General features: G+C 44.1%; 1 protein-coding gene and 1 long non-coding RNA gene across 2 annotated transcripts in view; one reads left to right on the top strand and one right to left on the bottom strand.

The window, feature by feature from the left end:
* BMERB1 (bMERB domain containing 1) overlaps window positions 1-26,297 on the top strand; it is a 105,639-nt gene that overhangs the window by 18,022 nt on the left and 61,320 nt on the right. The window lies entirely within an intron of this gene.
* Window positions 1,364-25,244, bottom strand: LOC116581208. The gene is made up of 3 exons (XR_004281954.1): window positions 25,198-25,244; window positions 1,798-2,460; window positions 1,364-1,545 (listed from the first exon to the last, which is right to left on the bottom strand). It is a non-coding gene; the product is annotated as an uncharacterized LOC116581208 (long non-coding RNA).

Genomic DNA, 26,297 nt, shown 5'->3' with positions numbered 1-26,297 from the left:
TGGCCCTGAGAAAGAAATCACTTTGGCCTCTGTGGGACTGGAATCGGGTGTCTCGATTTACAGTACGTACTCAGCTGCCACTTGTATTATCTAAAAATAAAGCCAAGCAGCTTGGAGTTGGCAAGGGAGTCCAAACCCCTTGGTGTTCCATTACTTACTAGCTTGACATACGCAGCGGCTCGGTGTATAAGATCTGGAGACTCCTCACAGAGGCAAATCAGAGGCAGGGTTTAAAGAAAGAAATCCGTGCATCCATTTGTCTTTTTGCCACATTTATGAAATCCGCCATCTGGACGCTCGTGGTCCAATAACATGATCTCTCATATGACCGGAGGCCTTTTCTCAAAGGCAGTATTTCCTAAGCCGTGTTCTGAGAAAGAGCAGCTGGTAATAGGTTTTCTAAGAAAAAGGGAGGACTCGGGGCCGTGAGCTTGGGAATTGCTGGGTAAAATTTAGTGGTGCACAGATCTTGATGGTAGGGATCTTCAACAGGCTAACGCCGGCTGTGAATTTCAAAGGTGCAGGACGTGCCTTGGGGCTGGTGTCCTGCCCTCACTTCTGCCTGCTCTGCTGCTGACCAGCATTTTTATCCCCCTCCTTTTTGGCTTATCTCCTCTTTCCCCCAAACTTCCCATTGCCTTTGACATCAAGGGCAAACTCCTCTACCACAGACAGATAGATAGACAGACAGATGGATAGATGGATGTATGTGGTTTTTTTTTTTTGAGAGAGAGAGAAAGAAAAAGAGAGGGGTAGAGGGAGAGAGGATCTTAAGCAAGCTCCACACCCAGGGCTCGATCTCAATCTCATGATCGGAGCTGAAATTAATTAAGCTGGGCACTTAACTATTTGAGTCTCCCAAGTGCCCCACCTCTACCATTTTTTGTTGACTGTTCTTATTTATTTAAAGGTTTATTGGCGTGAGAGCACGAGTCAGTAGGGGAGGGGCGGAGAGAGAGGGAGAGAGACAGAATTCCAAGCAGGACGACCCGCCCAGGGCAGAGCCCGAATCAGAGCGAATCAGAGCTGGATCCCACCACCCCGAGATCATGACCTGAACCGAGATCAAGAGGCAGACGCTCAACAAACTGAGCCACCCAGGTGCCCCTCATATTTACTTTTTAATTTGAGGATAATACACCCTGCCTGGTCTTCCCCACCCTCCTTAATCCGCACCTTCTCTCCCTCCCGACAGACTTATTTCCCTCCATGGTCTGCAATTCACCTCTGATCTGGGATCAGCCGCCTTCACATCCTCATCTGTAAAATGGGACTAATACGTCCCTATCTCATCATAGCGGTGGAGAGTAATCAGTAGAGGCGAGGCACTGAACACAGTGCCCAGCACGTGATAAGGGCTTGAGCATAGCAACTGTTATTATTACTGTTGTCGATATTGTTGTGACTCCCTTCTTGGTGCCGTGCCACCCTCCTTTCTTCTTGTCTGCTTAAGCGTGCTCCTACCTTGCCTTGGTGGCAGGTCCAGTGAACTCCCTGCTTTCGCAGCTCCTTTCCTGCGGTGTGCACAGCGGATCTCTGCTCCTTCTGTAAAAGAAAATGTCAACATAGCCCCCAGGTCCCACCCAGACTGTCTCCAAGTCCCACCTACAAAGAATACACATGTTGCCAAGGTTTCAGGCTCCCCTCCTCCAGAAGCCCCCATATTGCCTTCCAGTCCCCCCGTATTTCGAAGAATTTCTTCCATTTCTGACCTCCTGTTATACTTCCTGTCCTGGGTCCTTGATCTGCCTCACCCCATTGATCCTAATCTCCCCTAGAGCAGGAAACAAGCCTTACCTTTGTTTTAATCTCCCTCTAGCGTTTCAGCCAGGGGTTGGCAAACTCTTTCCATGCGGGGCTAGATAGAAAATACTTTCGGCTGCACAGTCCATACAGTCTCTTTCAAAATGACTCGGCCCTCCTGGCGGAACCCCAGAGCTGCCGCGCACGAGAACGCCCGAATGAATGGGCACCGCCATGTTCCTTATGACCTTTATCTCTGGACACCGAAATTTGGATCTCATGCCATTTTCCCACGTTGTGAGATTTTCTTCTTGGGATTGTTTTTTTCCCCAACCATTTAAGTGGGCGTCTTTGGCCTGCAGGCTTGTCAACCCCTTGCCTAGACAAATGCCAGGCAGAGAGAAGGCGGTCAGATCCCAAGTGACGGTTTGTTTGCTGCAGGAGGAGAAAGTTCTGGCTGCTCTGCCTTTGCAGTTGTGCCTGCTTCTTCCCAGTCACCAGTGGCAGGCTTTCAGCTTGCAGAGCTTGTCCTGCAGGTGGGGAGAATATGCTGCCCGAGAGACCAGGTGGCGTGGTTTGGTATTTCTCTCATAGGTGCTCGTCTGGGGGCTTTCCGCACACAGGAGATAGGACTGGTTGACAAGCCAACAGAAATCGACTCTGGATAACGGAGAGGCTTTCCATGTGTGGGGGTAACCCCCTGATCAGCTTAAGGGGCTGCAAACAGAGTTTAAACAATGAAATAAAAGTGAATAGAAAATATGAGGATGCATCTAAGGTACTAAGGGTAAATATTAATTTCATTCTTTTTTAAAATTTTATTTATTTGATAGAGAGTACAAGTAGGCAGAGAGGCAGGCAGAGAGAGAGGGGAAGCAGGCTCCTTGCTGAGCAGAGAGCCCAATGCGGGACTCGATCCCAGGACCTTGGGATCATGACCTGAGCCGAAGGCAGAGGATTTAACCCACTGAGCCGCCCAGGCAGCCCAAATCTGTGCGATTCTTATTTTACTTCTGCTTATGAGCGTATGTGGATGACGGGACCACTCTGTGTGGGTCTCACTGTGGATCCCATTTATGTAAGCTTGCAGAGCAGAGAACCTTAAGGAGAAAAAAAAAAAGGAGTTTATTGGAAGCACGCGGAAATCGTTACAGAGTAATAATAATTTTTAAAAAGGCTAAATAGCCAGGTTTTGAAAGGAAGAGGACCCATGATCACTACCGAGTTCTGGGTACAAAATCAATCAATCAATCCAAGTGGCAGAAAATTCAAGCTGACTCAGCACACCCTTTCCTGGCTTCAGTCTCCAGACACTGTGCTCAAGATTCAAACACACAAGGAGAGGACAGAGAGACAAATTTCTGAGTTAACCAGTGTCAGCTGTGTTGCCTGAAAAAGATCTGACCTCCTGTGTGCAAAAGCTCCCGAAATGAGAACCTAGAAAGGCAGGCCGGACCCTACAAACTTTCCCAGTGCCTCCTCCTGATACTGACCTTTGAAACTACCCTCAGGCAGTGGGCCCCCCACCCCCCAACCCCCGGTCACGGTCACAGGACCGGCTCCATGAGCCAACGGTGGCTGCAGGATCGTTGGGGGAAGCCACACTAAGGTCACAGACAAATGCCTATGTTAGTGTAGCTCGACCGGTACCCAAGCCTGGGTTAGCAAGGGTGTGGCATCTTGACTGCCGGTCCCACCACACAGCACTCCACAAGGAAGAGAGACTTTCACAAATACAACGGAGGTGCAGGGCCAGGGAAACGACAATGGGTTTGCAGAGCAAAATCTCTCCATCCCTCAACAGATGACCTCCCCAGGGCGGAGGCTGCTTTTCCCTCTCCCATAAAAGTACCTAAGTTTTTTATTCTGATAACAAGAAGATGAATGCTCATTAATTTTTTTTTACTAGATCATCAGTTTATTATAAAAGGATATAATTTAGGAAGAGCCGATGGAAGAGATGTGTAGGGCGAGGTATGGGGGCAGGGTGGCGAGTTTCCAGAGGCCCGTCTCCCTGTCTGTCCACATGTTCAGCAGCCCGGAAGCTCTCTGAACTCTGTCCTTCTGCGGTTTTATAAAAGCTTCATCACCTAGGCACGGTTGAGTCATAGTCTTTTTTAATTAAAAATACTGCAGATTATCAAAGAAAGCAAATGTCACTTAAAATAATGCTGCCACCCTCAGATAGCCGCTGACGACATCCTCTCAGATGTCCCTTTGTCCTCCTCCCTTCCCTTCCCCTTTGCCCACTCCCGCCCCTCCTCCTCCTCCTCCTCCTCTGAATCCAAGAGAGACAAATCACAGTTTGGAATCGGGTCCCTTTTCTCACACATTTCCACGGTTCTAGGGCACCCCCCCCCCCCACTATGGACAGGAGGGAGGGTTCTTCTCTTTTTTAGTGTTTGGAGGCAGAGCTGCCTGCAGCTCACAGCAGGTGAAAAGGAGCAGCTCTTTCTCAGTGAGAAAATAGTCCTTGACAAATTGGATGTAACTCACAAAATTTAAAGCCACGGTAACGAGAATGGGATGCAACCGAAAGTCTAACTTGACTCAATAAACACACGTTCTGATCCTTTGTGTACAAATGGCTTGCTGGGCACTGGGAGAGGGAGGAAAACCAAGGTGAATAAGGCAGAGTCACTTCCTTCCAGAAGCTCACCTTCCAGTAGGGGAGAGAATGACAGACAATGGGCCATGCCAGCCTGTGGTAAATGCGGGAAAACGTGATTAACATGCAGCTATCAAATTGGTTGGTTCTCATACATTTTCATTTCACAAATAGGCGGCATCCGGTCTGTCTTGCATTCCAGCCTCGCCTGGATCCCCTCCTGGTTGGTTGTTTTACTCTCAGTTCCCAGAGTGGGGAACCTATTCTGCAGGGGGCCTTTGCTTGGATTCTTGCCTTTCTCACCTGGCAAACTCCTCCTTTTCACGCTTTTAGGTGTTCAGTATCAGTGTCCCCCCTAAAAGGCTTTCCCTGGTCTCCTGCAGGCTCAGTGCCCTTCTGTCTTGCCAGTTTCCTTCCCATCACACGGTTACTCTATCCCTGACTCCTGTTACAGAGGGGCTCACACGTGCTCTGTTTCTCCAGCGCTTGGCAAGGACTCAATTATTACTGGTTGAATGAATGAGAAATAAGTAAATGCGTCCAATGGGAGAACACACTTTTTGAAAAACAAAATCCAACTGAATACATTTTAAAGATCTTACGGGCTTTAATCACGATTCGGGCAGCAGCCAATCTAGTAGATAAAACAGAGCTCTGAAAAGCGGTACAAGGCAAGAGATTTTATAGCCAGAAGGGAGCAGGAAGAAGAAAGTCGTACTAGACAAAAAGGTGGGTTGGTTATGGCATGGTTACTGTCTTTAAGGGGATGGCACAGGTTTGCCAGGTAGAGGATGTAACTAATCTATCAGGCAAGTCCTGATTGGTTTAAGGTTCCATTTCTGGGAGAGCTAAAACTGCAATTAAGTCAAGTCTCAATGGGGCCTGGCATCAGTGATTCCATTTGGGGTCTGCTGTCTAGTTTCTAACACACTCCAATGAGAAAAGGGAACTGAGACTCATTGTCCTGATTCAGACAAGGCAGCTCTGATTAGTTAACAAAGGGAGACACTAAAGCAGTGTGGGAGGCTGGACTGAAGCTTGCAACAGAAAAAGAACATTAATGGAAGAGTGGTGAATTCAAATCAAGTCTGTGGCTTAGGGAATAGTATTGCACCAGGTAAATTTTAAGTAGACTCCACACCAAGCATGGAGCCCAATGTGGGGTTCGAACTAACGACCCTGAGATGGAGACCCAAGCTGAGATCAAGAGTTGGATGCTTAACCGACTGAGCCACCTGGGCATCCCTAAAATTCTTCATTCGACACACGTGCCATTGTTCTGGAAGATATTAATACTGGAAGAAACTGGGTGAAGAGGACATGGGAACTTTCTGCAGTATGACTACAACTTTTCTCTAAGTCTAAAATTATTCCAAAATAGAAACTTCATTTTAAGAAGGGAGGGAGATGAGAAGCAGCAAAGAAGTCAGTGTGTGGGTATGACCAGTGGTGCAGAAGCTCTCTGAAAGTGTGAATATTATTATCTTGTTCTGACCTTTGTTTAGAACTTCTTCCAGAATGCTGGGATAGTGTGGGTCTTTGTTTCTGGCTCCATGATAGCCAATCCAGAAAGGTTTATCTGTGGTTAGTAAACTCATTGAAGTTTTGGAGGTATGGGATAACACTTCAGAGAAGGAAGCAGAGGGACCACACTGAGCTTTCTGTTCCCTCCTGGGCAGTGACCTGTGAGGGGTCACTCATTTTCAAGGCTGAATGAACAAAAAAGTCAACCACACTCAAGAATTCGAGGAAAAATATTTAAAAAGTTTTTTCTTCCCATGTGCCAAGTTTTATGGCCTAATTTTGTATTTTCAGAGAAATATCAGGTCTCCCCATTTTTAATCACATTTTTAAAATTTTTTAAAAGATTTTAATTATTTATTTGAGAGAGAGAAGAGAGAGCCAGAGCATGAGCAGGGGGAGGGGATGAGGGAGAGGGAGAAGTAGACTCCCTGCTAAGCAGAGAGCCCAATGCGGGGCTCGATCCCAGGACCCTGAGATCATGAGCTGAGCTGAAGTTAGATGCTTAGCCGACTGAGCCACCCAGCCACCACTAATCACAATTATTTAAAAAAATAAGAAATTTTCTAAATAATAAACCCTAATTTGACGCTAACTGAATAATGACTAACTCTATTTCTCCTACACTTGTCGAGCACCTCAATTCAGTCTAGGACATTTATCAAGGTTCTACTGAGTGTATGGGACAACAGCAGCCGTAATGGAAAAAACCAAGAAATCCTACCTCTGGGATCAAATAATTTTCAGTCTCCTAGAAGAGGGTCTTTTGTGATATCAAGAGTGTTTTATTTTTATTTTTTTAAGATTTTATTTATTTATTTGACAGACAGAGATCACAAGTAGGCAGAGAGGCAGGCAGAGACAGAGAGGTGGGGGAAAAGGCTCCCTGCTGAGCAGAGAGCCCAATGTGGGGCTCCATCCAAGGACCCCAGGATCATGACCCGAGCCGAAGGCAGAAGCTTTAACCCACTGAGCCACCTAGGCATCCCAAGAGTGTTTTAACTCTCAAAAAAAAAGGGCACATGGGTGACTCAGTCAGTTAAGCCTCTGACTCTTGGTTACGGTTCAGGTCATGATCTCAGGGTTGGGAGATCGAGCCCCATCTCAGGATCCAAGCTCAGCGGGGAGTCTGCTTAAGATTTTTCTCTCTTCCTCTCCCTTTGCCAACCTCCCCCTGTGCACAGGCACATGCACATGATCTCTCTCAAATAAATACATAAACCTCTTTTTAAAAGTCTCATAAAGTGGCGCCTGGGTCGCTCAGTGGTTGAAGCTTCTGCCTTCAGCTCAGGTCATGATCCCAGTGTCCTGGGATCAAGCCCCGAGTCAGGCTCTCTGCTCAGTGGGGAGCCTGCTTCCTCCCCTCTCTCTCTGCCTTCCTCTCTGCCTACTTGTGATCTCTGTCAAATAAATAAATAAAAATCTTTAAAAAAGAAAGTCATAAAATGAGCTTGCAAAATTAATTCCTTTGCATTGCAATAATAAACACATGCAGTATACTTGTTTAAATGTATTTTGCAAAGTCAAGCTATACCTAATCAGATCATAGTGTCAAAACTTATGTCTCATTTTGTTAATGCCTAACTGATTTTTCCTTCTGTCGTCTAACTTGTAATCATTATAAGCTTAGCCATGGCCAGTATTAATTATTAACTGCATTGATGGAGAGCAGTCATGCTTGAATGTGTCCTTCTCAAACAAGCCACTGGAAGGGACCAAGAAGAACTGTCAAGTTTCCGGCCCTACTTGCCTTCCATCGGGTCCGTTTCTCTTCTGAAGTACATACTAAAATCACCTATGCCCAGACAACATCTCAGTCTCAACACAGATTCTAATATCTGGGAACATGCAATAGGCTTTTGACCATAAATGACTTTGCATGAAGCTACAAGATCAAGATCACTACTCTGTTATACTGTGAACACGGTGGGGGCTGAGCAGGAAAAAATGGAGCTCAACACTCAGCAAATTACATTCGAAAGACTCTCCTTTGAACAGAGCAATAGTTCAGTTAGTGGAATCTGGTTACAATGAGTATTTTGTGAGAAATCATTTACATGAGCTCCGAAGCATCTACAATCTCTTGCAACAAAGAAGGCTTGAAATGAATAGGGGAAGGATAGAAAAATGTCACCTGAAAAATGCACAATGATGGCCACCACCAGGGTGTTCCAAAATCTTGATTGGCCTGGGACTGCCCCCAGTTGAGCACTGATAAGTCCTGCATTCCAGGACTCCAAGCCCAGGAGCAATCTAAGTTAGTTGGTTGCCCCTACTACCTGTTTTATGGAGATTGCAACATAAGAAAGTGTTTGCTACCCAATGGTGCACAATACAACTGGTCACCCCTGCTTATCCCTGACACGAAAGGCCAGGTACTGTGATGCTGGAGGTAGCTGCTTCAAGAACATGGCCCCCAAGGAGAAAAATATATGCATGGAATGAGCCGGTATACTGGATGCACATGAGCCAAGTCAACAAAGCAGGCTGATGTTAACTAGATATCAAGATAGGAAATAGCTTTATTTTAAGGAACAGTCCTTCCCCACAATTCCGGGTTGTGAGTTCGAGCCTCACATTGGGTGTATAAGGAACGTTCCTTTGAAGCATTCACCAACAAGGCAATTTAACCTCTATACTGAAGCCAGGACCTTCTGGCCTGATTTTCCTTCCATTTTCTCAGAAAGGACTGTAGTTAATGTTTGACTGTTCTTTGTAGCAATTTCTGGCTAAACAAGTTGACATTTTCCTTTCTCTTCAGGCAGTGGAGACGTAAGAGATTGAATTAATTTTGTGGTATTTATTGCAGGGGCTGCAGGAGATGCTGTCAGTAGGCTTTTAAAAAGTCTTTTAAAAGTCATATGTGCTCATTATAAAAATTCAAGCAATACAGAATGTAAAAAGTAGAAAGTCAGAGCCATTTCTCACCCTCAAACTACCCCCAAATTTGGTGGACATATATTACCTTAAGTATTTCTTTAAGGAAAGGAATTATATGTAGTAAACATAGCCTAATTTTTTCACTCAAAATATCATGGCCAACTTCCTATGTCAATAATACAGAACTAGCTCATCCCCCCCTCCCCAACTTTTTTTAAAGATTTATTTATTTGACAGATACACACAGAGAGAGCAAGCAGGGGGAGGGGCAAAGGGATAAGGGGGGGGCGAATTGGACTCCCCACTGAGCAGGAGCTGGACTCAGGGCTGGATCCCAGGACCCCAAGGTCATGACCTGAGACGAAATCAGGAGTCTGATGCTGAACCGACTGAGCCATCCAGGTGCCCCGTAGCTCATCCTTTTTGATGACTGCATAATCTTCCAATGTCTGGGTACCCCTAACCAGTTCCCTACTGATGGACATGTAAGCCACATAATATTTCTGCTCTTATTGTCAATGCTACAGTAAATATCTTTTTTAGTTTCTGTCACATCTATCCCATTATTTCCTCTGTTTAAATTCTTAAAAGTGGAATTGCTGGATGAAAGGTGTTCTGTTAGGTTTAGATTGTGAGAGGTATGTAAGTCTAAATTCATTTTGTGGGGTTCATTTTGAAACTATATTAAAATTTCTTAATTATGCCAAAAGAAAATGTGATTCAAAGTGAACATGATGTAGTAGAAAAAGTAGCAGACTAGAAGCCAAATTCCTTGGTTCCAGTCCTTGTTCACCCCCAACCTAAATGTCTGATCTCTGACAATTCCCTTAAGCTGACTCTTGTCTCCCACTCTCTCTTGTCTCGTGAGTCTTCCAAATAATTGACAGAGTCATTTTGTACAATATGAGTGTGACCCACTGTTTAAATCCATTAGGAATTCAACATTGCCTTCAGGCTGCAGCTGAATTCCTTTCTAGCTCCCTAGCAGCTTGCCTTTCTAGCTTTCTCTCCTTCCACATACCCTACCAGGACCTTAGATCCAGCTGCCAACATTTCCTTATATTACTTGCAAGGCTTACAGTTTAACATGTTTCCAGGCTGTGTTTGAGGTTGCTCCCTCCTTCTAGAATACACAGTTCCCACTTCTCTGACCTGTTAGTTCCTCCTCATTCTTCAATAAATAGCCTGGGCTTCTTGCCTCCTTAGAAGGATTTCCTGATCTCCCCAAGTTGAATGGGTATCCCTCCTTTTGGCTTTCATGGACATAATGTATTATCCCATGCGTCCTCGGTAATGTAGCACTAATCATACTGCACTATAATGGCTGACTGTTTTGTCTGGGTCACATCCCTCTTTAGAGGGCAGAAACTGGGACCTGTTCATCTTTGAGTCCCCAGCGTCTATCACAGTGTCTGACACAAGTAGGTGTTGGCTAAATCCTTGCAGAATAAACAACTGATCTGACAAAGAAGTGATTAGATTCAGTGATACAAAATTCTGTAATTTTATGAGAATTAAAAATTGACAGGAGCCCCAGAGCAACCACTAAATATCTCAAAATAAGATAGTGATGGGACTCCTCGGTAGCTCAGTTACTTAAGTGTCTGCCTTCAGCTCAGGTCATGAACCTAGGATCCTAGGATTAAGTCCCACACTGGGCTCCTTGCTCACCAGGGAATCTGCTTCTCCTTCTGCCTTCCTCTCTCCTTCTCTGACAAATAAATGAATAAAATCTTAAAAACAAAACAAAGATGGTGGAAAACAAACAAACAAACAAACAAAAGAATTAAAATGGCACACTAGAAAATAGAAAATAAAAGAAGTCCTTAAAGGAGCAACAGAGGAATAAAAAGACACAGAGAAAACAAATAGCAAAATGGCAGGTGTAAATCCAATCACATCATAATCACATTAAAGGGACACCTGGTGGCTCAGTCTTAAGCCTGCCTTCCACTCAGGTCATGATCCCAGGGTCCTGGGATGAGGCTGATGTGGGGCTCTCTGCTCAGTGGAAAGCCTGCTTCTCCCTCTCCCCCTCCCCCTGCTTCTGTTCCCTCTCTCGAATGTCTCTCTCTGTCAAATAAGTAAATAAAAAATTTTTTAAAAATCACATTAAATGTAAATGGATTAAATGCTCCAATCAGAAAGCAGAGATTGTCAGACTGGAGGAGGGGAATGGGGAAGACCCACTACATGCTGCCTATGAAAGACAAATGTTAGATTCAAAGACACAAACAGGCTGAAAAGGAAAAGATGGAAAAATATATACCAGGCAAACACAGGAGAGCATGAATGATTCTACTAATGTTGAACAAACTAGACTTTAAGACAAAAAAAAAAAAAAAAAAAAACACTAGAGACAAGGAGGGACATTTTGTCATGATGAAAGGGTCAATGTAATAGGAAGTTCCAACATTTATAAACAGAGATGCATCTAACCACAAAAGTAGAAGGGAAGAGTAGAATGAGTGGTATGTGTTTTCAGAAGCATCCCCTGGAACCTCTCCAAGTTCTTTTCTCTATTCCATTCAAAGGCATCATGCTCAGGTGTACCATAGTGGGGTCTCTGATGCAGGAAAGAAATCACAGCAGCATCGGTAGGAAAGAGCCTAAGGAAGGAGGCACCATCATTTTTAGGTGGGGCAGTGGGAGGGTGTTCGAGAGCCCATTCTCAACACAGCACCCCTGGTCCCCAGACTTTTGTTCTCTTCTTCTCTTCTCAGGTCTCTGTTCCCTTGGTTGCTCTCCCATTGCCACATGGCACATCTCATTAGCTCTGGTCTTGATGCCACCAACCTTCCATTTTCTGCATCGAATTAGCACATTTTCTACTTTAATTCCTGTCCCACTTTCAGATGGATAGTACCACCTTCTGGTGTAACCAGGAAGCCCTAATTTAAATGATTGCTTTAAAATTCCCCTAGCCTTCTCCAACTTCTAAGGAAGTGGACTCCCAAGAAGACTTCTCTGAGCGGGGTGATGATTCTCTGATACAAACTGGAAAAGTCCAGAGAGGACTAAACAGCCCTACCTAAGAAAAAAACCCTAAAAACTACAGGTACAGGGAGTTGGGGGCAGTGCTTGGGACCCTGGAGCCAGCTTGCCAGAGAGGGGTGGGGGACAAAACTGGAGGAGATTCAGGGAAGTATCAAGGGTATACGAGGAAAAGAGATGCAAAGTAAGAGGACATTTAGATATTTTGCTCTGGGATGAGTCAGATAACCATCTCTCCCTAAAGCTTCAATTAAAGAAAAAATACATTACTTCCTGTTGGAGTTGGATTTGTTGTCTTTGTTTTTCATTTTCATTTTTGATGTTGTTATATGCCAAAATCAGCCTGAAGGTGGTCAAAGCAAGAAGCAAGGGTGGGCCACATTGAGACTAGGCAGTCAGTGTGACCCGTCAGCAAACCAGCTTAACACACCAATGACCACTGGCTGAGCACCTACCTACCAGCTCTGCCTAGTTCCAGGGATACCAAGATGACTGACCCACTGTGCCTGCCCTGAAGGAATTTATGGGCTGATGAGAGAGACAGCCACATTAATACATAATGATCTCATATGTTAAGTACCTCATAAGAGGGAAGATCTGGGTACATTGGGAACTCAGAGACTTCTGGCGCAGCCTGGGGAGCCCAGGAGGGCATTCAGACAAATGACCCCTGTGCTCAGGTGACTGGATAAGGAAGGAAACCAACAAAGTCACAGAAGTGCAAAGCAGAGTAGCGCTTCCGGAAACTATACACAGTTCATTGTCAAGAGAACATACCTTGCATGGGTTCTATTCTTACCCTTCCTTCCTCCCTTCCTTCCCAACCACCCACCCACCCTCCTAACCTCTCTCATTCCTTCCTTCCTTCCTTCTACCTCGCACTCATCCATTCACCAAAGAGAGTTCATTCCATGCCCTCTGGTTTCAAAACTTGCTGCCAGAAGCCAGGAATAAAACATGGGAGAAAGGAACCTACCCATGGCTCTCAATGGAGCTAATGATACCAACAGAAATCTAATTTCCACCTGAGTTAAGTGCTATGCAGGAGAAGTCCAGCTGGGGCTGACAGATAACAATGCCCCTTTACCTTCGAATTTCAGACAACCAAGAAATCATTTTTGAGGTATAAGTATATCCCATGCCACATCTGGAACATACTTATACTAAAACATTGGTTTGTCTGAAGTTGGAGTCAAGGGTGGGTCTGGGGCACAGACACGGAGGTGGTCGGAGGCTGTGTGCGTGAGACCTGTAGAAAAGAAGCCTTTGCCTGGGAGAGGAGTCCAGGAAAAGGAAGGTGCTTCTGGAGGAGGAAACCACAGGAACCAGAGCAGCAAGCAGCCTGGACAGAGAAAGCATTTGAGAGAGAAGCCCCCACCCCCCGGCCGGGGATGGAGGATAGAGATTTAATTCACTGGGACATGGAGAGAGAAGCAATTGAAAAATGAATAAATAGATCATGTTTTTAAGGAGGATGCTATAAATGTCAGGTATAGTGACTCAGGTTATTGATTCTAGAAGATTAGTCAAGGGGCAGCTGTGCACCGGACTCACTCAGTCCTTCTGTTGCCAGATGTCAAATAACTCAGACGCGGGGGCTGGGAAGCGGACAGGCCAGGATTCTGAAAGCAGCAGAGTCATCCCTCAGTGCGTGGGACTTGGCCTGTAAACACGCATCCACAGAGAGTCTGAAAAACTGGACAGGGTTCTGGGAGGCCCATTTGTTTCCGCCTGAATATAACGTGCTGCCTAACCGATCCGGCTGAGGGACACCACTGCGGAAACCTCTCAGGAAAGGAGAAGCAAACCTTCCTGGCCGCATCAGGAGGTGAAGAGGATGAGTGCGCGGGCACCTGGGGGGCTCAGCCGCTGAAGCCTCTGCCTTCCGCTCAGGTCATGATCCCAGGGTCCTGGGATCGAGGCCCAGGTCAGGCTCCCTCCTCAGTGGGGAGTCTGCTTTCCCCTCTCCCCCTGCTTGTGCTCTCACGCTCTCTGTCTCTCTGACAAATAAAAAGTAAAATCTTAAGCACCCTGGACCCAACCTGCTGCTGAAACCATAGGGTAGCAGGTGACCTGAACCAAAATACCCAATAACTGTGCATCCGGCCAACTGCCTGGGGCAATGGTTCCCAACCTGGGATGAAGTGGCACCAGGGTACTTTTGGCAATGTGTGACACATTCTTCTCTGGCCCCCTTCCAGGGATAGATAGAGGGAGACAGAGGTAGAGGCGGGGTGGTGGGACCAGAGGGAGAGAGAGAAACCCAAGCATACATCCGCACTGGGCACGGATTGGGGCCCAATCTCAGGACCCTGAGATCATGACCTGAGCCAAAATCAAGAGTTGGAGCCTTGACCTACTGCGCCACCCAGGCGCCCCCGTCTTAACTGTCACAACTGGGGCTGAAGGCGTGCTGCTGGCATAGACACATACTGCTAAACCTGTGATGTGCGGGTCAGCCCCCCTCCTCCCCAACGAAGACTTATTTGGCCCCAAATGTCAATGTGCTGAGGGCGAGAAATCCTAGCAGGGATGCACCGACGTGGGGAGGAGCGGACACGCCATTCTGAATCCAACGGCAGGAGCGAGGTCCTGTGCCTCCTTCTAATGGCATCATGGGTGGCAGGGTCTTTGAAATGCCTTTAAAAGCCTCCATGGAGGGGCGCCTGGGTGGCTTAGTGGGTTAAGCCGCTGCCTTCGGCTCAGGTCATGATCTCAGGGTCCTGGGATCGAGTCCCGCATTGGGCTCTCTGCTCAGCGGGGAGCCTGCTTCCCTCTCTCTCTCTGCCTGCCTCTCTGCCTGCTTGTGATTTCTCTCTGTCAAATAAATAAATAAAATCTTAAAAAAAAAAAAAAAAGCCTCCATGGAGTCACTGTTAACAGCAGAAGCAGCCGGGTCCTAACAGGAAGGCTGAAGCAGCCCTGGGGGCAGGAGGATGTGGAGGTGGGAGAGGGGGCATAAAAGGCGCTTCTCTTTGCACACCTGCGGTGGCTGCCCTATCACAGGACCACTGAACAGCCTGCCCTTGGCTTTCACACAGCCTCTTCTGGTAAACCTTCGCTGTAGCCTTGAAAAAGATCACAGTAACTTCTCACCTCACCCGAAAAGATACCACTTTGGGAGAATGCAATTACAGAGAGTCACCCTCATGCCTCACTCTCCCTGCTACCCCACACCCCTCCTCAACCACCACCTTCCCCCCTACCACCCCCCCCCCCCCGCTCCAGCCACAGCAAGTGCCCTAGGGGTGAGGCTGTGGGTTTTCACATGGGGAGATGCCCCAGCATCCTGAAGCAAACATGAGGTTCTTTCTGTGTGTGTGTGTTTTGTTTTGTTTGTCTGTTTGTTTGTTTTTTAATTTCAGGCACAAGAGTAGCACAGAGAAAACCTAACACTCCCATATCTACCGTCCAGATTTGGCTACTGCTGAGATCTTTATTTCACATCAATTAAAAAAAAAAAAAACCCTTAAAAATTCAGCCGAAGATCCCTCTTTTTTTCTCCCCCCAAAGATTTTATTTATTTAAAGGAGAGAGCAGGGGGAGGGGCAGAAAGAGAGGGAGAGGGAGAAGCAAACTCTACACTGAGCAGGAAGCCCAAAGTGGGGGCTCAGTCCCAGGACCCTGGGATCATGACCTGAGCTAATAAAGGCAGATGCTTAACCGAGTGAGCCACCCGGGCACCCCTGAAGATCCCTCTTTCGCCCCCTTCCTTTCCAAAAGTGACTCCTGTATCCTTCGTATCATGCTTATGTTTTTACTGTATGATGTATATATCCATAATATATCCCACATATATGGAATATCACACCGTACATATCTTTTGCCACTAAACATTATATTTTTAGGATTTATGCACAGTGATACATATAGACCAATTCTTTTTTTTTTTAACTGCTCAAAGTATTTATAGTATATGAATATACCACAAATTCTTCACCCAATGTCCTATTGATAATATATGGGGGGTTTTTGATTTGCCCCGTTTAGCAAACACTGCTCTCATGATCATCCTGGGATGTATCTTTTTTTTCGGCCCAGAAGCAAGAGTTGAGGCAGGGCATTTATCTGGAAGGGAAAGGACTAAGCATAGAGTATGCCCATCTTCAGTTTTAGCAAACACCCTCAAACTCTTACCCAACTGTGACTGTACAAATTCACATCGCTCCCAACAGGGTATGAGTAGCTGTCTTTTTTAAATATCCACACTGAACAACCGTCAGCTCTCAAGATGATTAAAAGTTAGCCAGTCTGATATTTATTATTTTATTTTTGCATTTTCCTGATTACCAGTGAGGTAAAAGATCTTTTTATATGTTGACAGGACATTTGAATTTCCTCTTCAGGGAAACCTCCATTCCTTTCCTTTTTTTTTTTTTTTCCTCCTTACCATGTTATTTTACTTGGTTCCTGATCATAGGTATATTTGTGGGTGATAAATACCTTCACTCAGTCTGGCCTGTCTGTTTTTTTTTGTTTGTTTGTTTTTTTTAACATCTTAGAGATAATTGTGCTGTGCATGCAGCTGTTAAGAAATCCTGGTCTACCTTCTACCCATGTTCACCCAGTGGAGAACTGTGCATAACTATGGGATAATATCAAAAGCAGAAGGCTGACATTTATCCAATCTGTTGATTTAATTCAGATTTCCCCAAATTTATAAATACTGTGTATATATGTATTAGTGTGTATGTGTATGTTAAAACTATACAGTTTTTTTTGTTGTTTTGCTTTTTTTTTAAACTATACAGTTTTTTTGAGATTTATTTATGTATCTGAGAGAGAGAACGTGCACATGTGGGTTGGGAGGGCAGAGAGGGAGAATCTTCAAGCAGACTCCATGCTGAGCGCAGAGCCCCACATGGGGCTTGATCTCATGACTCATGAGACCATCTGAGCCGAAACCAACAGTCAGTCGTTCAACTGACTGAGCCACCCAGGTGCCCCAATTTTGTTGCTTTTTCTCCATTGTTTTGATGTTCTTGGTTCACTGATTCTGCTCTTATCTTTATTATCTTCTTCTTTCTGTGTTCTTTGGGTTTTTTGCTATTTTTTAAAATGTCCTTGAGATAGGAACTTAGATTATTGATATGAGAACTTTGTTTTCTAGTATATTTAGTGCTATAAATTTCCCTCTCTCTACTGTCTTAGCTGCATTCCATATATGTTGACATATTATATTTTCATTTTCTTCTTTTTTTTCCCTTTGCGGTTTCTTTTTTGAACCAAGGATTATTTAGAAGTATATTGTTTAATTTCCAAGTGTTGAGAGTTTTTTTTTGTTACATTCCTGTTACTGAATCCATTATGTTCAGAGAAAATAACTTGTATGCTTTCAATTGTTTTAAATTTGTTAAATTTGGGTTTGTGGTCCAGATGTGGTCTATTCTGACTAATGTTCCATGGGCTCTTGGGGGGAAACTGCGTTCTACTATTGTTGGCTCAAGTGTCCCAGAAATATCAGCTACATTGAGTTAATCGACAGAGCTCTTCAATTATTCTCTATCTTTGCTGATTCTCTGTCTAGTAATCTCATCAGTGCGTGGAACTGACAGTGGAGGGTTGAAACCCCCAACTATAACTGTGGATCTGTCCATCCTTTACGCTCTGTCAGTCCACTTCATATATCTTGATGCTTTAATGTTTGGTGCATAAATAGGGTTGCTATATCTTCTTGATGGAATGACCCTTATATAATGTCCCTCTTGTAATTTTCTGTGCTCTGAAGTTTACTTTATCTGATATTAGCATAGCCACTCCTTCTGTCTTTTGATTAGTATTTGTATACTTTTTTCTGTCATCTTACTTTTAATCTGCCTATGCTGTTGTATTTGAAGTGAGGTTTTTTGCAGATAATATATTGCTGTATCATGTTTTTCTATTCACTCTGCCAATTTGGGGGGCTACTTTAGTTGATATATTTAGACCATTTAATTTAAGATAATTATTGATGTGTTAGGACTTAAGTCTTAACTCAATTCTGCTAGGAATCACTATGTTCTTCACTGCTATGCACTCACAGTTAAAAACAAGTAGACATCAGTTTCACTTAAGACTGTTCTTGATGGGTGCCTTAGTCAGTTAAGCATCTGACTTCAGCTCAGGTCATGATCTTGGGGTCCTAGGATCGTTCCCTGCTCGGTGGAGAGTCTGCTTCTTCCTCTGCAACCCTCTTCCACTCGCGCTCACTCTCACAAAAATAAATAAATAAAATCTTTAAAAAAAAAAAAAAAAGAATGTTCTTGGTGAAGCAATAAGAATTACTAATTTCTTGGGGGCGCCTGGGTGGCTCAGTGGGTTAAGCCTCTGCCTTCTGCTCAGGTCATGATCTCGGGGTCCTGGGATGGAGCCCTGCATCAGGATCTCTGCTCAGCGGGGAGCCTGCCTCCCCTTGTCTCTCTGCCTGCCTCTATGCCTACTTGTGATCTCTCTCTCTCTCTCTGTCAAATAAATAAAAAAAAACTTTTAAGTTATAAAAAAGAATTACTAATTTTTTTGACTCTGGACCCTTGAGAATGTGTCTTTTAAATATTCTAGATAATGGGATGCGAAGGACGTATAAAGCACTGAAGGAAAAACACTGCAATTGTTTGAACTAGCTGCTTTTTTTTCTGTAGAGAGTGCCATTTTTACTTAAAAGAATAACTGACAATTTTCAAGGCTTGGATGTCTGCCAGACAATTTCTCAAAAGTGAATGAAGTGAGCCTGTCACTTCAAGGAAAACAACTGAGAATATTTGTTGCCAGTGATAACACTTGAGCTTTCAATAGACAATCAGGGTTTTGGAAAACTTGCCTCTGTTCCCATGAGCTTGACAGCTTCCCAGTACATGACTTCTTGGATGACACTGGTAGTAATGTGAAGTAATGGGATTTTTCTGACGAAATGCATCAACATTTAGAGATTAGCATAACTCAGTGAATCAATATTTTCTAAATGACCAATGCATGACATTAAAAAATTATGCCTGGTTAAAAGATTTCTTCAAAGAGTAAGATAGACCAATGGATTTTCATGTAACACTATAAGAAGTTCATTGATATAGTTTCAGAATCCACATTGCAACTAACCTTGAAGATACTACTTCGTGAGTTTTGGTCTAGTAGAAAATAAGAATATCCACAATAATCTGGAATTAAAACTACAATAGCCAATGACAGAGACAGCCTAAGTGTCCATCTACTGTTGAACTGATGATGGGGTATATATATGTACAATGGAATATCACTCAGCCGTAAAAAAGAATGGACTCTTGCCACTGACAATGACACAGATGGAATTAAAGAGTATCATGCTAAGCAAAGTAAGTCAGTCAGAAAAAGGCAAATACCACATGATTTCACTCAAATGTGGAATTTAAGAAACAAAAGAAATGAACAAAGGGGAAAAAAAGAGAGATAAACCAGGAAGCAAACTCTATAGAAAATACATCTGATGGTTACCAAAAGGGAGGTGGGCAGGGGTGGAGTGGGGTAGGTAGGTGGGATGGGTGAAACAGGTGACAGGGATTAAGGAGGGCACTCGTCACGATGAGGATGAGCACTGGGCGTTGTATGGAAATGCTGAATCACTATACTGTACACCTGAAATTAATATTATGCTGTATGTTAACTGGAATTTAAATAAAAACCTTTAAAAAGGCTATTAAATTACTTCTCTTTGCTAACCACATAATCCCTGTAAGGCTGGATTTTCTTTATGTGCTCCAACCAAAACAAAATCACAACAGACTGAATGTAGAAGCAGATAGGAAAATAACCAGATGTTAATGCAAAACGGTGCCACTCATGGAGTTTTTCTTGTTTGGAAAACAGGTTTTTTTTTTTTTCCTAATTAAAAATGTTATTTATGTTAACATGTAATGAGTTTGTGGCAATTATTTTTAAATGAATTAATAAATATTTCTAAAAGTTTTCAGTCTTAGGTTATTTATATAATAAATGTTGATAGATGTATAAACAAAACTCTTTGAGTCCTCAATAATTATTTTAAAGCATTGAGAACTACTGATGTATGGCTTGAAACAGAGATATAATTTTATTTTTTTCTCATGTGAATAACTAGTTTCCCCAGGACTGGGGAATCTATCTGTCTCCACTGATTTATAATGGAACCTCCTGCCTTTAGCACATTTCCATATGCCTGCATGTTGAGACCCTTTTTTATTATGTTTTTCTATTTCTCTGTCTACATGTCAGTTCCACGGTATCTTCATTACTGTTACCTAATATTATTTTGCTATCGGGGAGAATTTGCCCATTTACAATACAAGTCTTCCCATCTATGACCAAGGTATAGATTTCCATTTTTCTCTTTATGTTCTCCAATAAACTTTCATCACTTTCTCTCTGACGATTTCACATATCTTATTAAATGTATTCCTACAAGAACTCTAGTTTTATTTGCTGTTGTGATTTTTTAAATGAAATTTTTAATTAATAGTTACTGGAGTATAGGAATCTCACAGGTTTGGGGGGATATTAATCTTATAACCAGCAACTTTACTAAACTCTTTATAATATATATGCTCTTAATTTTCTTTGCGGACCATCATGCAATCGGCAAATTAACACTATTTTGTTTCTTTCTGTTTCTTATACTTTTTTTTTCTCATCTTATTGCATTGGCTCAGCCTTCAAGTGTAATGTTAATAGTGGTGATATTGTGCTTCATCAAATGCCATGACTTACTGAATCTGAATTCCTGATGATGAAGAAGGGTGTCTGTGAAAGGGCTGTGCAGGTATGCTCTTAGGGTCATGGTGTGTGGTGGATGAGGCATTTTAGCATGGTGGTTAGAGCATGGCTTCGGGAGTCACGTGATCTGAGTTCACATCATAGTTGTGTCTTGTTCTAACTCTGGGATCTTGGCAATCATTTGATTTCTTACAACCTTGGTTACCTCACTTGTAGAAACGGAATAAAAATAGGGGTACCCGGGTAGCTCAGTTGGTTAAGTGTCTGATTCTTGGTTTTGGCTCAGGTTGTGATCTGATGGGTGGTGGAATCGAGCCCTGGGTTGGGCGTGGAGCTTAGTGGGGAGTCTGCTTGAAGATTCTCCCCCTCTACCCCTCTCTTGATTCATGCTTTTTCTCTCTCTCACAAATGAATAAATAAATCTTTTTAAAAAAGAATAAAAATAGAAACTTATGGTGTTTTTGTGAAGATGATATAAAATAAACGTCGGTTTTTGTTTTGAGCCCCTCTACCTTGGAGAGGACAATTAGTCTGTTACTGAGTTCCCAAGTGGGCAGTGGTGGATTTTGTCAAGACAACCAAGCGCATTTTATTGCTCTTTCCCTTAGGTCAACTATGCAATTATCTCTTCTATCTTACATTCAAGTTCAAGGTAGTGAATGTGCCTATTCTATAAATATTTATCTCTTTGTGGAGATCCCTTGAAAGGAAGGAAAATATAGGGATAAAACAAACTTAAAATACTTTTTCCTAAACACATATCACAAGTGTCTGTTAAATCTAGACAACTCAGCATCTACTCGAAAGACTGAATTTGGAAATTCATTTCACATTTCAGAAAGGCCCCTTGGCAATATTTAACATATTTTAAATGAACCTCTCCTTCGCCTCAGGAATTTCCCTTTTATTTGTGTTTTACACATATTTGCATGAATGCATAAAGCTCTCTATAACAGAATTTCATTATATTATTGTATCTAGTAATGAAAATGTGGAAACAACACAATGTCTATCAATAGCGAAGTGATCAAACTTTGGTAGAGCTTAGCTTTTTTTTAACTTTTTCTTTTAAAAAAAAATTGTACTTGTTTGAGAGAGAGAGCACAAAGGGAGAGAGGTGCGGAGGGGAGAAGCAGACTCCCCACTGACTGGAGAGCCTGACTCTGGGCCCTGATCCCAGAACCCTGAAACCATGACATGAGCTGAAGGCAGACACTTGACTGTGTCACCCAGGTGCCCCAAACTTTTTCTTTTTTTTAAAGATTTTATTTATTTGAGAGAGTGAGCAAGAGAGAGCACAAGGTAGGGGAGGAGCAGAGGGAGAGAGGAACAAAGTCACCACTGAGCAGGGAGCCCAATGTGGGACTCGATCCCAGAACCCCTGGATCATGACCTGAGCTGAAGGCAGCCACTTGACCAAATGAGCCACCCAGGCACCCTGGTAGAGTTTTAGAGCAAAGTACTATGTAGCTATATAGAAAAGACTGTAGTAGATCTATTTTGAAAATCAAGGAAAAGGTCTTCAAGACATGTCAATTAGGTAAAAACAAAAAACAAGTTGTACAACATGTATACTCCCATTTCTTTAAAAAATAAAACCAAGAACCCTGCACACGTGCATATATGTATATGCCTGCCCAACTATCACCAATGGTTGGTTACCTCCAGAAGAGGCTTGGGCATGGATGAGAGATGTCAAGGGAATACTCTCCTTTCCTTTCTTAGTATACTTCTAGAATGTTCCATTGCTTGTATAATTCTAAAACTGATCTTAGCCAAAAGGCTGAGAAGCGATTATTGCTTGTGTAATTCTAAAACATCATTGGGACCCTGAACCAGACCTTCTGGGAAAGACAGACAAGTTTCCTTGCAGGATATAATCCACTGCCATTGATATGGGCATGATACCCACAGCTCCCTAGCCTGCCCCAAGTGGCAGAGTGACCTTGAGTAGGAACCAACCTTGAGAGAAAGACAAAAAAAAGGCCAGGTCCTACTCCGAGGAACTGCCTAGAGGTATGGGATGATGCTGAGGCTACATCTTCTCTATTTCTAAAGGAAAAAGTCTTTGCCCCACATGGACTGAATTGGATGCCTTGATGTCAGTACCCACAAGAACCCAGGAAGTGAGCAGAGATGCTCTTCCTGATTGCCTAGGGTTGGAAGTAGGGAGTGAGATGTCTTGGTGGCCATCAGAACCATCTGCTGATATGGCTTTGAGTCCTGTCACCTTCTGTGGAGTAACTCCCTTTGGAGGGGCAGCCTAGGGACAGAGTGCTGATCCTGGAAGAACCTAGTTGCTTTCTACACAGAGCAGCATGGAGCTGAGTAAAGCTCACATTTCAAGGGCACCTGTGGAAGCAGCCATGACTCACTGCCCCCTCCAGTTTCACACCTGGAGGAGGATATCACTGACAGAGAGCAAAGAGAGGTGACTTCCGGGGGCTGGGATGTAGGAGTGTCCTATATTTAAAACAAAAGCCGAGAAACAAAAAAGGTTCTACAGGATTCTGAAATAGCATTTACTGCCTGTGTTCCCAGTTACAAAATTAATCCATGTGCCTGATAATATTTCTAGTTCCAGTTATTTTAATTGGGCATTTATCCTAAGTCAGACACTGTGCTTTAGACTTTACATACATTATCTCATTCGGTCTTTGTAACAATTTGATGGGAGAAGTCCTAATATTATGTCCATTTTACTGACACGAAAACTGGGGAAAAAATTATAAAATGTAAGAGGAGTATCACCCACAATTCCACCTTCCTAAGTTAACCAACATCCTGATGCATGTTTTCTGTCCAGTCATTTCTCCATATATTTTTTTCCCATGCATCTAATAATAGGCAACTCTTCACTTTTCCATATTACACCTTTTTTTACTTGGTACCATATATTGCAAGCATATTCTCAAGTCATCAAGTATTTATTCTTCAATAACTTGATTTTAACCATCCCTTGCAGCTCAACATTTCACATTTCCAGTTTTTCACATTGTAAAGAAGGCTGTTATGGGTATATATCTAGTGGATTAGTCTTCCATGAAAAACCTGAGAAGCGTAAATTCTTTTTTCTATGGAGGTATAACTAACATACAACATGCTATTAGTTTCTGGTGTACACCATGACGACCCAGGATTTGTATATACTGTGAAATGATCCCACTCATCGAATGCTCGTCCCCACACACAGTTATGCATTTTTAAAAATTATTGTCGTGAGAACTTTTAAGATCTATTCTCTTAGCAATTTTCAGATGTACAATACGGTAGTATTAACTGTAGTCACCAGCTGTCCATCACATGTCCAGGACTTACTTTTTTATTTTTTTTTGAAGATTTCTTTATTAGGGAGAGAGAGGGAGCATCTCAAGCAGACTCTGTGCTGAGCGCAGAGCCCATCTCGAGGCTCAATCTCACGACCCTGAGACCCTGACCTGAGCCAAAATCAAGAGTCGGACGCTGAAATGACTGCACCACCCAGGCAGCCCAGGACTTATTTCTTTTATAACTGGACCTTTCTACATGTTGACTCCTTTCACCCATTTTGGATAAGTTAACTTAAAGGAGAATTCCAAGTGTACGTGCTTTTCCTTCTATTGAAGACAGCTCTGCCTGGCTGAGTCTAAGCCTGGATCAGATCCCAGCTCTCCACTACTCCCCAGCGCTGCAATCTTAGACGGCTCATTTCCCTTTCTGGGACTCCCTCCTCTATCTATAAAACAGGGTAATGTATTGCTTCCTTCTTGGAAGGCTTGCCCTGAGGATAACTGATGTAATTAAGGCTCACATCTTTATTTAGGCTCAGGGAATGACTCTTACCCTCTTCCTGCCTCCCGACCTCCGCAGGACAAGACCCAAACCATCCGTCAGGATCCAGCACCAATGCCACCCCCTCCATGAAATCCTTAGTCTCTTCCCGGCTAGAATTACGTCCTTTCCCCCTCCTTGTTCTTTTCTTATTTTTGGTTTTAAATGGAAGCAAAATTCACAGAGTGTAAACTTAACCATTATACAGCGTACCCCTTAGGGTGCTTAATACATTCACAATGTCATGCAGCAGTCACCTCCACCTACTTTCCAAACATTTCGTCCCCAGAAGAAAACTCATCACTTCTCATACACCCCCTCTCCTGGACTACTCTTTCTGTCTCTCTGGATCTGCCTGTTTGGGGTATTTCCCCCTAAAAGGAGTCATACAGCTTGTGGCCTTTTGTGTCTGGCTTCTTTCACCATCTTTACTTCTCTGACACTGAAAATACTTGTTCTAGGGGCGCCTGGGTAGCTCAGGTGGTTAAGCGTCTGCCTTTGGCTCTGGTCATGACCCCAGGGTCCTAGGATCGAGCCCCGCATCGGGCTCTTTGCTCAGCCGAGAGCCTGCTTCTCCCTCTACCTCTGCTTCTCTCCCTGCTTGTGCTGTCTCTCTCTCTCTCTCTGTCAAATAAATAAAAAAAAAAGCAAAGGAGGGAGGAAGGAAGGAAGAAAGAAAATAGTTGTTCTACACTTGCTTTTCCTCTTTTTCCTCATGAATTTCTCTCTCTCCATGGGCTTCAAAGCTCCTCTGCCCAAGACGTCCTTCTGTGTGTTCCCGACACCAACCCCCAGACCCCGCCATCCAGCAGGCGGTCCTGCCCAAAAGAAGCCCCGAACCTGCTTCGCTGAATTGAACGGGAAGTGCGGCCCTGCGCAAGTCCTCCGCCTCGGAGGCTAAAGAATTCAGGGAAGACCACGGAGTATAACAAATCATTACTCACTGTGAAGTGACTCAGAGCAGCCTGGCTGGCTTCGTCCTCACGGGCACGATCCCTCTGGGCTGCTCTTCCGGTAGACCCTCCTGCTTCCGGTAGACCCTCCCGCTTCCGGTGGCCCCGCCCCTTCCAGCAGTCTGACCACAAGTCCAGAGAAGGGCTTCAGGCCCCGGGTTAGAGATAGCTTAAGATGAGCTCTTCCGTGTGCAAAGTGGAGACCTGGTCGCAGGAAGAGCATCTCCTTTCCGGGCTCATGTTCTTTCAGTGGCTTCCTACTGCCTTCACCCGCGCAGCCGTGGGATAAATGGATTGTACGGGTTCAAGCCTGGGACCACGGAGTGGGGCACCTGGGTGGCTCAGTCGGTTAAGCATCTTCCTTTGTCTCAGGTCATGATCCCAGGATCCTGGGACAGAGTCCTATATCGGGCTCCTTGCTCAGCGGGGAGCCCGCCTCTGCCTGCCACTCCCCCTATGTGTGCTCTCTCTCTAATAAATAAGATCTTAAAGAGAGAGAGAAACTGGGATCATGGGGTTCTAAGCCGTTGCTTGGCTGATGGGGCCCTGAGACTGTGTGAAGTGGATGGATTCAGGATAAGCTTTAGGAGTCCAGTTAACAGACCTGCGGAGGAAGAAGAGAGAGGAACCTTCAGCCTTGTCTCTTGCCAGTTCCTAGCTCAAATCCTCAGCTGCCCGCCCTGGGTTCTCCTTTCCTCGTAATAGCTAACTCCTTCTTGGAGTATCACATTAACGGTCACTTCCTCAGGGACACCATTCTTTTTTTTTTTTTTTTTTTTAGATTTTATTTATTTATTTGGCAGATCACAAGTAGGCAGAGAGGAAGGCAGAGAGAGGGCGGAAGCAGGCTCCCTGTTGAGCAGAAAGCGGATATGGGGCTGGATCCCAGAACCCTGAGATCATGACCCTATCAGGGACACCTTTCTAACCCCTAAACTAGGCGAGGCCTTGATGACTTCCCCTCTCCCCGCCCAAACACGTATGTACTGTATTGTAATCCTGGGCCCTGTGATCGATGAGGACGGAGGGAGGCCCTATCCTTTTCACCTCTGCGTCTGCAGCGCTGGGGTCAGCATCGGGCATGTAGTTGG

Source organism: Mustela erminea, chromosome 20 (assembly GCF_009829155.1).
Source record: "Mustela erminea isolate mMusErm1 chromosome 20, mMusErm1.Pri, whole genome shotgun sequence".
NCBI classification, from domain to species: domain Eukaryota; kingdom Metazoa; phylum Chordata; class Mammalia; order Carnivora; family Mustelidae; genus Mustela; species Mustela erminea.
Note: the sequence above shows the minus strand (reverse complement) of the source record. Positions and strands in the feature narration are given on the sequence as shown.